This window comes from Vigna unguiculata, chromosome 5 (genome assembly GCF_037176805.1).
Source record: "Vigna unguiculata cultivar grain cowpea cultivar isolate G323 ecotype 2 chromosome 5, ASM3717680v1, whole genome shotgun sequence".
Lineage (NCBI taxonomy): Eukaryota > Viridiplantae > Streptophyta > Magnoliopsida > Fabales > Fabaceae > Vigna > Vigna unguiculata.
In genome coordinates, this window is record NC_140796.1 from 19,418,224 (window position 1) to 19,432,313 (window position 14,090).

The following is a 14,090-nucleotide window of genomic DNA, read 5'->3' on the forward strand; positions in this document are numbered from 1 at the left end:
CCTCCATGGAGTGTGCGATATCGAGGGTGTCCACAAAATTTTCATTTGACAAAGGATGCATCATTTTTTTCCATTATCATTGTCATAGAAAAGCATACAGTTGTTCATAAAACAATCAATTTTCTTAGACTTCAATCCCAACTTTGAAACTAATCTTTTTGCTACATAGTAATTGTTGGGCAAAAAATTATTTGGTGGTGTTAGATCTAAAATGAGTTTTGCAATATTGTCCAATGTTTGGTTGGGAATGTTCCAGTTGGATTTGAAGGACAAAAGTCTGATGCATACTGACAATTTTGACTCTGTAACCCCTTCAAATGCAGGTTCATTGGCCTCTGCTAATAAATTGTAAAATCTTTGAGTGAAGTCATTTGGAGAATCTTCTAAATGACTATCGTCTGCTTCTTCAAATGAATCATGTTGGCCAAGAGCATTATTCAACATCTCTTGCATATACATAATTTGATTCATCTTAGAGGTATGATCTATTGTGCTTGAACTAGGAAAATGTCTTTCATGTTCACCCGAATAAACAGATGGCACTTCTTCACTGTGAAATGTCCAAATCCAGTAATATGGCATGAATCCTTTTTTGTATAGATGAACTTTAACTTCCTCATCTTTCAAAATATGATTACATTCGCACTTAATGCAGGGACATCTAATCCCTCCCTCAAGAGCATAATATATATTGTCAAGCAGTCTGAATAAACTGTTCAACTCTTATCAAAAAGTTTCCTTCAAGCCTCTCCTACCACTGTAACAACAGTCATATACCCAACAACGGTGGTTAAGAACTTCGACCATGTTCTGTGAGAAGGCAAACAATGACAATGTTACTTTTGAGGTAGTCAAAGAACATGGGACTTAAGTAACAAAACTATTATCACTTGAGTCCAACATGAAAGGAAATCTTTGATTACCAATTTCTATTTTGTATCTTACAAACTTTCAATGGTAAGATACATTAGAACATAAGAGGGACAAAGTGCAGTAGAAAAGAATGAGAGGAAATTGAGGGAAGAGGTTTAAATTGATAAAATTTGTGTACAATTCAAAGCTAGTATACGAACTTTTCAGCACTTAGTATTAATTGTAGTCTTATTTGAGTGTTTTAAACTTTTAAATAGTAGTATACATATTAGAAGTTTAGTTTTATGTAGATTTTAGAACATGAGTTGATCCATAGCTTTATTTTACCACTTTAAACTAGGTACATAGAATTTGCTTAGTTAGTAAATCAAGTGCATTAAATTATGTCTAGTTTTCATTCCTTTAGGTGAATAAAACACTAACTTGTATTGGAAACTTGTGTGCAGGATAAAACATTCTAAAAAGTGGTTGAAAGTTGATTGCAAATATGAATTTGTGGCATCCAGCAACTTCACGCAAAGATGAAGCTAAATTTAAGAGCTTTTGTAGAATGGAAGTTTGACCTTAGGGATGACTTTCAAATATGAAGGATGGATTGGTGATTCAAGAGTTGGAAGCGCTCAAGAACAGTAAAAGGGATTGGAATACAGTGAAAGTGTTATGAAATCAGCACTCTTTCCACCAAACATAGTTAGTTTAGTTAGCTTTTGGTAATGACTTAGGTATTTTTAACTAGAGTAGCCAGTTGACAACTAGGTGCGTTATTGGCTGTATAAAACACTCAAAACAAAAAGCAAATCATCAATTTAACAGTTCACACTAGCTTTAACACACAAACCAAACACATCAAAGTTTCTTCAAAACAATAAGTTCAGAGTGTCGCAACCGGAATCGCGACGGGAAGGCGAATCGAAAAAGAAAACGGGTTTAAAAAGAGATTGGGAGTCACCACCACAGTTATTTTTGGAAAACTATGGAAAACAATAAAAATAAGATAAGTCTGCGGAAAAACCAAAGTTTTGGGTTCGGGAGTCGGTTACGCATAGGGAAGGTGTTAGCACCCTATAGCGCTCGCCCAAGGGTGGTACCCTTAATTAAACATGCAAAGTTGATGTGGTTTTCAAAATGTTATTTTTTCCCCAAAAAAAAGACAAATAATACTAAAAAGAAACAAAAATATTTTTTAAATTTTTTAGGCCCGAAAAGGATTGACCTTGGTCCTATGTATTGCCATTAAAGATGAGAAATCAGGGTTACGTAGTTCTTGAAAAGATATTTGGAAAAAGCAATTGAGAAAATGAATTGATTTTTTGGAGGTGAACCTGACAAGGGCTGGCCTGGCTCCTACGTATCTCACAATGGAGAATCAAGGATCACGTAGTTCTTATAAAAACCTTTTTGTTTGAAAATATTGATATTTTATATTTTGAAAATTTTGTATTTTTTTGTGTTTTTTTGAATTACTTGAAAATATGTGTCATATGACGCGAACGGTCAGACAAACACTAAAAGAGAAAGAAAAACTATTTTTGGTATTTTTGAAAATAAGTGTCGCATGGTGCGGGCGACCAGACAGACACAATAAAGCAAAAAAAAAAAGAACATTTTTCATTTTTTAGATTTTTCTATTTGTTTTGTAATTTTATATAATTTAAAACATTTTCATTTTCTCTTTTTTCAAGAAAAGAAAAAATAATAATAATAATAATAATAACAAAAAAGATAAAAGTAAAAAAAAAACAATAGTAAGGTGCGTGAGTAATGTGGGAGGTGCAGCGAGTAATGCACAAACACATGCCAAAAAATGAGAAACAAATACATAGGGGGTGCAAGTTATCAGATTTGGGAGGTGCACGTAGTAAGTAGGCGAGGTGCGTGAAGTAAATGTGAGGGTGCATGAAGTAAACATGAAACAAGTGTGGCAGGGGTGCGAGGTTAGTAAATATCAGGGGTACTCGCAGCATAAAATTAAAAGGGGGTGCGCAGAGTAAAAGCTGAAGATGGAGTAAAAATGCAGAAGAGGTGTAAATAGTGAAAATTGGGGTGCAGTCGCTAAATGAAGGCCAAAAACACAAAGTAATTCAATTTTGCAAATGGGGGAAGTGCAAATATCAAGATGGGAGGTGCACAGAGCAAACAAGGGTCTGGTCCAATTTCTAGTTAAACTAAACCTAATTTAAAACTAAAGCTTCTCCTTCACACAGCCTCGTTCTACATCCCCGCAAGCCCCCAACGGCTCCAGGTGCCACCACCGCGTGTCCGACGACCGGCGAGAGACGCCACCGCCGTTGCCGGCGAGAGATGCCATCGCCGTCGCCAGTGAGAACCCATCTTTCTGAAATGCTTGCCTTCTCGTTTCTTCTCCCGCACACGAGATAGGTTAGGTTCTAGAGTCGCGTCCTCGCACACCACGCCGTTGTCATTGCTTCGGCCTCGCGTTTGTTAACCTAGACAGTCGCGATCTGGACTACTGTCGCGGCGCCATCGCCGGTTGCGAAAAGCACTGCCAAAATTTTGGTTGTCGTGAGGTTCCCTTTTTCCCCGCCATTCAAATCTAATCCCAAATCACATGCCAATTGCTTGTCCTAAGTTCCTTCCTATGTTATCTATTGTCGGGTGTAAATGATTGGGGAAGATGAGACGTCAATATTTGGTGTTGGAATAGGGTTCTGGTCTATTGTGAATGGAGATTCTCTGTTATTTTTTTTTTTTGTATTTTGGTTTTTATGCAGGTGCGAGATGAAGATGGTGATGGGTTGTTGGTTTGGTTTTCGCGTTGGATGCGGCGAGAAGGTGGTAAGGTAGTGATAAGTAGTTTTTTTTTTGGTGTATTAATGATGCGAACTGGGTTAGGATGATGGAGCAAAGAATAATGAGGATCTATTTGGTTAGGATGATGGACCAAAGAATAATGAGGATCTGTTTGGTTATGTGCTAATGAATGATGGTGAAACAAAGAGGATGATGGGGTGGTGGATTCTGGCTAATAAATAACAGACTTACTATGCTCACCTCAAATCATCTCCAATTCATATCATATATTCATGAACATTAATAGAAGTTCCAATACATACATTCATTCATGAAAATCAATAGCAAGTCACGGTAACAGAAGCTAAGAAGGAGTTAAGAACACTTACCGTGAAAATAAAATTTAATACATTAACAACTTTGCTTCCGTTTTCAATTTTGACTCATTGTCCCCCTCTCTGATCTCTAGTGCCTTCCCCCTTTGTTGTAAAAAAAATTCCCCTTTTATGAATCTTCCTCTTTTTATTATGTAACTCTTTTCTTTGTTCTGTTCACTTTTCTCTGCATCTTCCAATCTCAAAATTTGGGATAAGGCTGAGAGCAGATGTTGCTTCCTACTCCTTCAGCCATCATGACTATGTTACATGTTATTCCCAATACAAAAATCATGATAGCACATCAGGCATGGGTCTGATAACAGAGAGACCTTACGTTACCTCTAGCTTTCTTTCCTCTTTTCCCTCTTTTCTTTTTGTTGTTTTTTTTTTCCTTTTGTTTTTATTAAATTAGAATGAGAGATGTAAAACAAAAAATGGAATTATAATAATAGAAAGGGAAATAATGTAATAATAAAATAATATTAATAATAAAAATAATAAGCCTAAATAAATAAATAAATAAATAAAACAAAATTAAATTAAATTAAAAATAAATAAATAATAGAATAAATAATAAAATAATAATAATAATAATAAATAAAATAAAACATTGATATTTATTTTTTTCAAACTAAAACATATTTTTTACCCTTTTCTTTTATTTTATTAATTATTTATTTATTCTTCTCAATTGAACTTTAATTAATTTTTTGTTTGTTTATTATTTTTAGGTTAAATCATTCCATAGGTCCCTATTTTTGTAGCGAAATCTCAAGTAGGTCCCCCCATTTTTATTTGACTCAATTGGGTCCCTATTTTTGAAAATTCGATGCAATTGGTTCCTTTCCGTTAGTTGACCGTTACTGGTGCTAATTATGTGCCACGTGTCAGCACGTGGTTTTTTTGACTTTTTTTTAATTTTTTTTTTTATTTTTTTTTAATTTTTATTTTTTTTTTATAATTTTTTTTAAAAAAAAGTTTAAATTGCCACGTGTCAATCTGACATTGTGCCACGTGGCAGAGATAGTGTGATGTGGCAGTGGCAGTGCCACGTGTCAATATTGGATGTGAAAAGTCTCAATATAGTCCCTGTATTTATTATTTTGTCTCAATTTGGTCCCAATTTTTTAAAAACTGAATCAATTTTATACCTATATCAGATTTAATTTTTATATAAATTTACAATGGTATTTTTATTATAATTGATATTTTTAACAAAATTAAGTTTATTTAAATGTATATTTTGCATTGAACTTTATTTAAATATTGTTTCAAATATTTATATATCCATAATTTATAGACAAATGTTAGAATTGTTATAATTTTTTTTTTAAATTTTATATTTGAATTTATAAAGTTTTTATTTTTAAAGCAACTCTAACATTTATCTATAAATTATGGATATATAAATATTTAAAAAAAAATTAAATAAATATTAGTACAAAATACACATTTAAATAAATTTAATTTTGTTAAAAATATCAATTATAATAAAAATACCATTGTAAATTTATATAAAAATTAAATCTGATATAGGAATAAAATTGATTCAGTTTTAAAAAAATTGGGACCAAATTGAGACAAAATAATAAATACAGGGACTATATTGAGACTTTTCATATTCAATATTGACACGTGTCACTGCCACTGCCACATCACACTGTCTCTGCCACGTGGCACAATGTCAGATTGACACGTGGCAATTTTAATTTTTTTTAAAAAAAAATTATAAAAAAAAATAAAAATTAAAAAAAAATTAAAAAAAAATTAAAAAAAAATTAAAAAAAAGTCAAAAAAACCACGTGCTGACACGTGGCACATAATTAGCACCAGTAACGGTCAACTAACGGAAAGGAACCAATTGCATCGAATTTTCAAAAATAGGGACCCAATTGAGTCAAATAAAAATGGGGGGACCTACTTGAGATTTCGCTACAAAAATGGGGACCTATGGAATGATTTAACCTTATTTTTATCATTGTTACCCGGACGAAATTGGGTGTTGACAGCTCCCCCTCTTTACTTAGATTTTACGGATACTATGAAAATTTGATTTTTCATAGTATCACAGTAAAAGATAAGTGAAGATAGAGATACTAATTTCATCTAGGTTTTGAACAAGAAAGGGGTGACTAAAAACTAATTTAGAGGGATGCGATAACCAATTCTATGTAGAGGGTCAAGATCCATTCCATTGAAGAGGGTCCTGTTGTAAAGAAAAAAAAAATCAATGACCATTCCATTGGAGAGAGTCTTGATGTAAACAAAAGAAAATCAATGACCATTCCATCGGAGAGGGCCTTGATGTAAACATAAGAAAATCAATGATCATTCCATCGGAGAGGGCCTTGATGTAAACATATGAAAATCAATGACCATCCCATCGGAGAGGGCCTTGATGTAAACATAAGAAAATCAATGACCATTCCATCGAAGAAGGCCTTGATGTAAACATAAGAAAATCAACACCATTCCATCGGAGAGGGCCTTGATCTAAACATAAAAAAATCAATGACCATTCCATCGGAGAGGGCCTTGATGTAAACAAAAGAAAATTAATGACCATTCCATCAGAGAAGGTCGCGAGATAGGTTTAGCGAGCCAAGTGAGATGGGCTTTGTGGGCCTTGATTAAGCTAGGATTGGAGGCCAATACGAAACTGGACTTGGTGGACCAGTACGGATCTGGGCTTGGTGGACCAGTACGGAACTAGGTTTGTTGGGCCAATACGAAATTGGGTTTGGTAGGCTAATACGGAACTAGGCTTGTTGGGCCAGTATGAAACTGGACTTGGTAGGCTAGTACGAAACTGGGCTTGGTGGGCTAGATAAAACTGGGCTTGATAGGCCAGTACGGGACATTGGCTTGGTGGCCAGTACGAAACTGGGCTTGGAGGATATATAGGTCTTTGAAGAAGATCCTCAATTTGAGAAATCTGAAGATGATTTTTGTAGATTGATTCCTTCAGAAGAAACAATGGTTGAAGATGTATGATGCCTGAAAATGTTCGCTTGTTCATGATGTCAAGGTTTTTGCTTTTCGAATCTGGTGTCAACACACGACATGATGATATGACATGCAAATGGTTATGCATGATAGAAAGCATGTTTTCTTATTTTTAAGCACAAGGGATCAAAACATTATTGTAGAGATCAAGATCATGAAATGCATGAATGCATAATGAAAAACTTGTTATGCTCTGCATTTTGAAAATTTTTGCTAGAGTCAATTGTTCTCTTTTCAATCATCAAACTCGTTGTTATAGAGATATGTAGGATGAAAATCGACCTATTTTGAAATGGAGTAATGATTGCAAGAGATAGTTGACAAGGCGTTCAAACATTGGTAGCCATGTTTTCAAAGAGAAGAAACAAGTTGTTGAAACTTTGACAGAATGTTGAAACCCCAACTTAATAAGGAGAAAAACAAGATGTAGAACCTTGGCAAAGCGTAGGAACCCTAACTTAGACAAGAGAGACAAGATGTCGAAACCTTAGTGCAGGGATCAGGGTGTTGTAACCCCGATATGTAGGAGAAACAAGGTGTCAAAACCTTGGTGTAGGGATCAGGGTGTCGTAACCCCGATATGTAGGAGAAACAAGGCATCGTAACCCTGGCGCAGGGATCAGGGTGTCGTAACCTCGATATGCATCAGAAATAAGGTGTCAAAACCTTGGTGCAGGGATCAAGGTGTCGTAACCTCGATATGCATGAGAAATTGAATGCCTGATGAAAACAATGTTGGTTGTGTTTTGTCCTTTGATTATTCTATGCAAGTAGGAGCCAACTATTTCATGAAAGTGAGGAATGTCACATTTATCGAGGTCCAACATATGAAATGAGTATATCTTTGACTTTCTCTTTTATAATATTACTGTACGCATGTTTGAATTCACAAGTGAGTGAAAAGCTAGAAATGTTTGGAAAGAGTGTGCAAGGGACTAAGATAGTCGTGCAGACATGTCTCCACACACCCTTCAAAGGAGAAGCAATATGTGAATATCAGGTTGAAAAACACAAGAATCCCGAAAATTCCCCAATTTTGGTGTATGGAAAAAGGGTATGAGGATATTGATCAATGAATGTTAGGGTGAGATATTCACACGAAACCCACGAAACTACCCCAATTTTGGTATACACAAAATATTTTGATCAAACAATGGGTTTTATTTCAGAAGATGGGGATTTATGAGCATTTGGGTGACAAATTCAAGTGAGACTCACAAAACTGCCCCAATTTTGGTGTTTAGAGAAGAATTTGAATGGATGAGGGATGTTGTTTCAAAAGAGGTAGTGGAAATGGAAAGGATTGGGTGAAAAGGATTGCCCCAGTTGGTTTATTTTTCTTTCACTTGCCTTCGGTCAGATAATAGGGTGTTCCCTTCTTCATGAGACATTATTTTTCTTTCATTTTTTCTTCACTTTTGAAATCAACTCTTTGGTCTGATCAATTTATTGAAAATTTTTTTTATTTCTTTTGAAGCATTATCTAAACAACATGTATGAAATTTCTGATGGCTTGGAAGGGGTTGGATGAGATGACAAGGACCGACTAGGGAGCTGACCCAGTTTGATTTGGTCTCAAAGCACCAAGTATGTTTGGACTTGCCCCAACTATTGATGACATGAAGAAAATGATATGGACTTCAAAAGTTGGCCCAACTTGAGAGTATGGATTGGCTTCAGGGTACAAAATGTGTTTGACTTCCCCATTTATTGATGAAAGGGCTAGACAAATTAAGAAAACTTCAAAGATTTCTCTGATTTGAGGACCTGGATTGACACACAAATTGTGTTTGATCTGCCCCAGTTACAGTAAGGCATGAAAAAGTTGAAATGTGGTAGGGACTCTAGACGTTGCCCCTAGTGTAACCATGATGGTTAGGGTGAAATTACCCTATCTTGGGATAAATGACAAGTCATATATGAATGGTGAAATGAAACAACTGTCTAGTTTGGATTTTAGAGAAAAATGTTGGACAATTGTATGAAATTGTTGGACAAGTTTAGGGTAAGAGTGCATGATTTAGTAAGAAATAAAGATGGAGTCCATGAGGATGGTAAAAATGAAACAATGAAAGGGGATGTCTCTTATCTGCCTGGTTAACCATGCTTATCTTAAGAAGCTTTTGGAACTTGTTAATAAAACAAAACTGTCTAACTCACTGAAAGCAAATCTCAAAACATATTTTTCAATTTTATTTTTCCTTTTTTATTCAAAATTTTGGACAAACCCTTTAGTATGTCAAAATGATTTCCCGTGACTTAAAATTTTTGAAAGGTAATGACAATCAATCTTGGATCTGTGTGGGCTTTATTAGGCTTGTATTGTGGCTAAGGCTAAGGGTATGAAAGCAAATATGGATTTAAAAAATCCAAAAAGATGTGGTGGTATTTTGCACAAAGATCTTTGAAAAATGTTGCATCCAAAATTTATTTGACTCTTTTGTGTTCCCCATTATTTTCCAAATATCGTCTCTCTTCTTTTTTCTTGATGTGACCAAATCATCATCATTTTTCTTTTTCAAACTTTTTTATTTTGATGGATATTTTTTTTATTGGTGAACCATTTGTCAAACAAAAGTGCAAACATTATGTCAACCGTCGGTGAGAGGGTGACCCTTGTTCAAAGTTTTGGAATAAAAACATTTGCTCGTTTAGGGCTCAAAGGGGTAACAAAGGATAACATTTTGTGTTTTATGATAAAGAAACATGGCCACACATCATTTCCAAAACATGATTATTTTCTCTTTCAAGAAATTTTAACTCAAGAAAGAATTTGGTTCATGTTACAGTTTGTCCCTTGCTCTTATTCTTGTCTCTTTTTTTTTAAACCACCCTTTCAGGTCTTCAGTCTAGCAGACATTTTTTATTTTTTATTTTTTATTTTCATGCTAAGAGATTTGCTCGCAGTCTATCTAGGCTAGTGTGCCCCTTTTATGTTGATCCTCCATGAAATTCAAAATGTAGGCTTTATGGTGGAAATGTGATGAATAAAAGGATGAGTTTGAAAATCCCATGTTATGCAGATTAGACAAATGCTTATAGGGTGAGCTTAACAGAATAATCATATAAATGCATATGCATATATTAATCACTTATATATATATATATATATATATATATATATATATATATATATATATATATATATATATATATATATATATATATTTCATACAATCAAATTTTAGGGAAATCCTCCTTTGATTCCATATAACATGGCCACAACCATGTTATCTGTGTTCTACATTTTCTAGTGAGTACCTCAAGATGGCTTGTTGCCATACCTATCGGCCACAACCGATAGAGCACGTGCGGGAAACCATTGCTACGGATCATACACCGTAACGCCAGGGGGAGTTCCCAAATACGAACATAATTCGCAACGTCCCAAGACTATCAAACTCATCAGCTAACTACTGAGGAGAGCAATCTATTTGGACCCATCCGTGCTCGCCACAACCAACACACTCACACCGGCAACACTCACCAACCCGAGCTCAACTCAAGGGTTCCTCGTGTAAATCCGTCATCCCGAGCTCAACTCGAGGGATACCATTCCGAGCTTAACTCAAGGGATACGTGACGAGCTCAACTCAAGGAACACCAACAAGCCAGCCTTTAAAGTATCATAAAGGCTTTGTAAATCATGCATACAAAACCAGCAACCAATAGCTGCTGCTGCAGCAAAACTGCCTGGCGGGGGACATGTACCGCTAGGTGTTGCCTCTTCCAAACCGCCTGGCGTCAAGTGCCTTAGAACACCCACTACTTCCAGATATCACCTGGCGGAACCCTCATGACCGTTAGGCGTGGCGTGTTAATTGCCTCCTTGGAGTTGTACCTCCCACTTGGCGGTTTGCACTACGCCGCCAGGCGCTATACCAAAACAGACACTGTTCTTATTTTCCTGCACTTTTATGCAACTGCTAACCCCCCCGCCCATCGAGTCCTTGCACACTTTCAGAAAGTCAATTCTCTTAATAGTTATATTATTGCCACTCTCTATCCTCTATGGCTCCCAATTCTCATTACATCCTTAAGTTAATTTACTTAAGATCAATTGAATCACTAACATGTCATTAGTTCTGAGTTTTTCCCCCAAGTATTCCAACTCATACCCTCAGGTTTATCACTTTCCAGTATGCAGTTTCATACCAGTCCCAACTCCTTGCCACAATTGGTTTTGCCACTATTCAATTATCCTTTCAAGCTCATTTAACATTATTCAACTTCTAGATAGGTTAGTTACTTTCTAGGTAAATTTGGCACCTAATCGTAATCCCCATACCTCATACTCTTTTCTTTTATCTTCCCAGCCAATCTCCCTTATTGATACTGGTTTAGTCACAAATTTGTAAGGTGCTAAAGTTCCATATTCTTCCTTTCTCAACTTTATCCCCCACTTAACACATTTTTAATTTTCCAATTAACATCTTCCAATTCCATTCCCTTCCCTCACTGGACATCCAAATACCCAAAACCAGCATTGCCTCTACAGCCACGCAAAATCAATACCGCTGCGATGGCACCTGGCGGCAGGCCTCGTGCATGTATTTCTGGGCAAAATCCCAGACTCTCAGCACCTGCTAAGAATCTCTCACTCCCTTCCGATGATCTCCTCTACCTATCTCAATTGTTGCTTCCCAGGAACATGATGATAATGGCAACACTAATCACTTTGACTAACTCCAGCAACCATTATGGTGTAATTAACACCAATTACGTTCAGTTCTGCAAAAACCCCAATATGAAAAACCCTAAGCTTTCCTTTTCACTGTTCCATCAAATTTACCCATCAATTATATTGGTATTCAATGAAATATGACATTATATCATCTCTTAACCACTAACACTTGATTTTCCTCTGATCAAAATCATCCCTGAACAACCAAACATCAAAATCGAACCAAGATTGATTTGCGTCGCCTGGTGGATATTCATCACCGCAAGGTAATTCATCAAAAACCCATAAATGAGGTTTCTAGGCTTAGGTCTCCTGGCGGTACAGGGCTTTCTCACCAGGCGGTTCCTTAAGGAACCTAGAAAAAAAAGTAAACTGGCAAGCACCGCTTGGCGGCTATGTATAGTCTGCCAGGCGATTTCTGGAAATTTTCCAGAAACACGAGAATCAACATGCAACAAGGAGAAATCATGCATATTCAAGTCATAAAGTGTACAATTAATCAAATTTACAACACTAACGTGGTAAAACTCCCCTAACCTGGTTTCCTTAGCTTAGCTTTAACTCTTGAAAGTTCTCCCTTGATCACCAATGGCCTCCTTTGTCTTCCTCTCCCCACTCACTCTTTGCTTCACTCAATTCTCACAATACACACTCAATTTCGTTCTCTGTGCTCTAACCACAATTGCAGCCTTGCAAAACCTTTCTTCTAACCTAATTTTTGCCTTTTAAGGGTGCCTTAATTCTAGGTTAATTACCCAAAACGAAAATGATACTTAATGGAATGTTAATGACCATTCATTGTCTCATTATGGGCTATTTTACAGCCATTCTTGGCTATTCCTTAGCCGTCTAGGTTTTCCATGCCCCTTCACCTTCATGCCAAAGGAAATATTGGCAAAAAGAAAGTTTGATTTGGGTTTACCAAGGTTTGAACCCATAACCATGCCAATGCCAAATCAATGCACAACCATTCAATCAATTCATATTTCGTGATGATTAATCTAATTCTATAATTATCTCCTCATTGAACATGCTCAATTATATTATTAAAAGATATAATAATTAAATAACACACAAATGACATACATAGGGCTCGAACCCAAGTCCTTTCACACAATCAAAGTACTCTCAACCATTTAAGCTAATACTTTTCCACATCACATCAATTAATATTTAATGCCATGAAGGCTCTCACTACCCACGTTTATTAATTAATTATTTATTTAATTAATTAATTTTTACAGGTCTTACACAATGTTGTGAATGCTACACAAAATTTCAGGCATGACCACACTCAACTCATTCTCAAACATTGCCACTTACCTTCCTCGACGATGCAACCACAAAAACAGCAGCCTCCCTCGCAGCTCTGGTCAGGCGAACACCCAACCTCCCACATATGTGATTCGAAGTTCTGATGTGCTAAAAAACAGTTCAGGATTCAGACGTGATGGGTTGTATGGCGAAAAGAAGAAGAAAAACACTCACTGTGTTCGTCAACGATGTGCCGACGTGAGGCTTGTAGCGACGGTAGTGATTACCGAGAGGAGACGGCGTGATCAGCGTTGCGGGCGCTGGCACCGACAACAACATCGTCTTAATCGGATCTTTGCGGCCGACGAGCTCTTTCCAGGCGGGGCGAGATGGCGAGGCGAGAAGGTGGGACGAGAGATTGGAGAGAATTAGGAGAGGGAATTGCAGAAACTGATTTGGGGGAGGGATTCTGAAATGTTTAAGTTTTTCTCGGCTGACATACTGAAGGATTTATCGACGGAAGTGATTGTCGAGAAAAATTAACCGCATTATCGACGACATTTCTGACATATCAGTGGTCCCCTACATAATCTCACCAAATTACCGATGGATAAATCCATCAGTACGTTTTCCATATATATCCGCTGGTAAATTCGTTGGTAAAGGAATATTTTTGAAGGAATTAGTTTCGTCGATAAATATCCGACAGTAATAAAGCTTATTTTTTAGTGGGTGGAAAAATAATATCCTAAGATTTTCTAAGCAATCCATTATGGCTAGAGACCTTTTAAGCATTCCAATAACGATTGTGGCATCTGAATCTTCTTTTAGCATTGGGTCTCATATCCTTAACAAACATAGGAGTCAACTTTTTCCCGAGAAGATGGAATCCAATATTTGCATTTATAGCTGGAAGCATGGTTTTGTTGAGGGTAATTATTTGATTCTTACTTGGTATTAATTTTATTATAAATTCATTGATACTTATTAATTATTGTTTTTTGTGTCAATGTGTGCACAAATGAGGTAGAAAATGTCAATTACCAAAATGTGGAGCTAAATGAAGGGTCCTCCGTTGTTGTTGCATCAAATGTTATTAGCATGGGAGATGAAGAACAATAGACTACCACCGTGAAGATGAAGAT